The sequence below is a fragment of the Apium graveolens genome, chromosome 6, assembly GCF_009905375.1.
Source record: "Apium graveolens cultivar Ventura chromosome 6, ASM990537v1, whole genome shotgun sequence".
NCBI lineage: Eukaryota > Viridiplantae > Streptophyta > Magnoliopsida > Apiales > Apiaceae > Apium > Apium graveolens.
Genome location: NC_133652.1, coordinates 189,049,185 through 189,052,136, shown reverse-complemented (window position 1 = coordinate 189,052,136; position 2,952 = coordinate 189,049,185). Strand labels below are relative to the sequence as shown.

The 2,952-nt window shown below is 41.2% G+C and overlaps 1 non-coding gene across 1 annotated transcript; it reads left to right on the top strand.

Annotated features, from left to right (window-relative positions):
• The first annotated feature begins 1,962 nt into the window (after positions 1-1,962).
• LOC141670164 (small nucleolar RNA R71) lies at positions 1,963-2,069 on the top strand. The gene has a single exon (XR_012554407.1). It is a non-coding gene; the product is annotated as a small nucleolar RNA R71 (small nucleolar RNA).
• Positions 2,070-2,952: the final 883 nt, after the last annotated feature.

Below are 2,952 nucleotides of genomic sequence, written 5' to 3'. Positions count from 1 at the left end.
ATTTGAACTCTCTCAGAATCTTCAATAGATTTTCCTCATCACTACCTGAATGGTCAGATGCAATAATAACAGGCATAGTAGATGCATCACCTAAAAGTGCATACCTCAAATGCTCAGGTAAAGGCTTAAGCTCAAGAGAGGGGGCTTTCTCAATAGAAGGCTTGAGATGTTTAGGAGCTTTGTTCAATTCCTCCATTCCAAGAGATTCAAAAGGCATCTTAATCTTCCTCTTCCAGGGAGAAACATTCAAATATTGCAATTGCTCTTCACCTTCGTCATCTTCACTGTCTTAATTTCCCAATAAGGTTTTTTCCAAGGCATCAGACCTTAGCAATTGATCAAGTTCCGACGTGACCACCGAATTGACCAACTCCACTTTTAAGCACTCCTTATTATCAGTAGGAAATTTCATAGCATTGAACACATTAAAGGTAACATCCTGATCCAGCACTCACATTGTAAGCTCACCATTCTGCACATCGATCAAGGTTCACGCCAGTTGCCAAAAAAGGTCTTCCCAAGATTATGGGAATCTTCTTATCCTCTTCGAAATCAAGAATTAAAAAATCAGCAGGAAAGATGAGTATATCAACCTTGAACAAGATATCCTCCACAATACCTCGTAGATATGTAATATAATGGTCGGCCAACTGCAAAGTCATATATGTCAGTTTAGCATCAGGTAGATCCAACTACTTGAAGATTGACAAAGGAATCAGATTAATGCTAGCTCCCCAGTCACATAAGCATCTGTCAAAAGACACATTTCCAATAGTACATGGAATAGAAAAGCTTCTTGGATCTTTAAGCTTGGGAGGCAACTTCTGCTGCAGCACAGCACTGCATTCCTTTATGAGAGCGACAGTCTCTAAATCATCTAGCTTCACTTTCCGAGAGAGAATACCTTTCATAAACTTTGCATAACTAGGCATCTGCTCGAGAGCCTCAGCGAAAGGTATGTTGATTTAAAGTTTCTTGAACACCTCCGGAAACTTCTCAAATTGCTTGTCCAGCTTTTTCTTTTGCAGCCTCTTAGGAAAAGGCGGTGGAGGATAGATCTGTTTCTCCTCTGTATTACCCTCAGGAAGAGTATGATCAACAGTAGTCTTCCTTGGTTCCACTTCTTTATCCTGCTTCTTCGCTTCTTTCCCAGCCCCAACTTCTTCAATCAACTCTTGAGTTTGTTCGGGATTTGCAACCTTCCCAGACCTCAAAGTGATTGCATTTACCTGCTCTTTAGCTTCCTTCTTTCCTGGCACTTCAGTGTCACTAGGCAATGTACCAGGTTGATGATTTAGCAAAGCATTGGCAATTTTCCCAATCTATTTTTCCAAGGTCTTGATAGAAATAGCTTGACTCTTGCACATAAGCTTCAACTCCTCTAATTCAGATTTTTCATTAGCTTGTTGCAGCTGGAGTTGTTTTCTCGGTGCATACTACGGTTGCTGAAAACCAGGAGGGTTGTACTGCTTAGCTGGATACTGCTGATAAGGCTGTTGAACTGCATTCTGAGCATTGCTCCACCTGAAATTAGGATGATTGCGATTGTTAGGATGATAGATGGATGGCACAGGTTGCTGCGATCGCTGGAAGTTGCTCACGAACTGAGCTGATTCACTAGAAATTGCGCACTGATCAGTCTCATGGGCACCAGCACAAAGCTCACAGAAACTAATAATTTGATTAACTCCATAATTAGCCAAAGTGTCCACCTTCATTGTGAAAGCCTGAAGTTGGGCAGCGATAGTAGTTGCTGCGTCCAACTCCAGAATTCCTGCTACCTTTCCCTGAGTCAGTCTCTGGGAAGGATTCTGGTACTCATTAGCAGCCATCAGTTCAATAATTTCATAAGCTTCATCGTAGCTCTTTTCCCACAAGGCTCCTCCTGATGCTGCATCAAGTATGGGTCTAGAAGTAGCACCCAATCCATTGCAAAAATAGTTGATAATCATCCAATCAGGCATGCCATGGTGTGGGCACTTCCTTAGCATCTCCTTATATCGATCCCAAGCCTTACACAGAGATTCTCCAGTTTGTTGAGCAAACTGAGTAAGAGCATTCCTGATTGCAACAGTCTTTACCATGGGGAAGAATTTAGTGAGAAATTTGTGAGTAAGATCTTCCCAAGTGCTGATGGACCCTACTGGTAGAGAATATAACCAGCACTTAGCTTTGTCCCTCAGAGAGAATGGGAAGAGTCGTAGCTTAATAGCATCCTCAGTCACATCGTTGAATTTGAAAGTGTCACCGATCTCGATAAAATCCCTGATGTGCATGTTGGGTCTTCAGTAGGAGAACCCCCAAACTGAACTGAGTTCTGTATCATCTGAATTGTGGTCGACTTAATCTCAAAAGTGTTGCCCCTGATGGCTGGTCTGATGATGCTAGACTGAATCTCATTAATCTTAGGCTAAGAATAATCCATCAAAGCCTTCAGAGTTTTTGCTTGATTACCCATAGCTACTACAATTGGCTCTTCAACTTTCTCTTCTTCCTCTAACTTTTTTTCTTCCTCAAAAACTTCCCTACGAACTACCACAAGTTCTTCCTTGGCTTTATCCAGTGTTCTCTTACAAGTACGCGAATGCGTATGCATACACCCTCGCTAGAGTACCTAAAACCAGACAAGGAAAAAATAAGTAACAATGTCTAAGTCAATGAACTTTAATGACCACTGATGGAAAGCACATAAACTATAAATTAACACGCAGTCCCCGGCAGCGGCGCCAAAAACTTGTTAGTCGCTAAACACGCGCTAATATTCACGCAAGTATACGCGTTCACAAGTATTATAAAATCTTTTCTAGTTCGTTCCCACAAAGACTGTAGTGGTTAACTATTTAATTTATGCACCTAAGCAACAATGTATGGTTATTATCCAATGCGAAGACTATAACAAATTGAGATTGTTTATAACTAAGAATTACGCTAACAATTGTAAGTACGAGAATA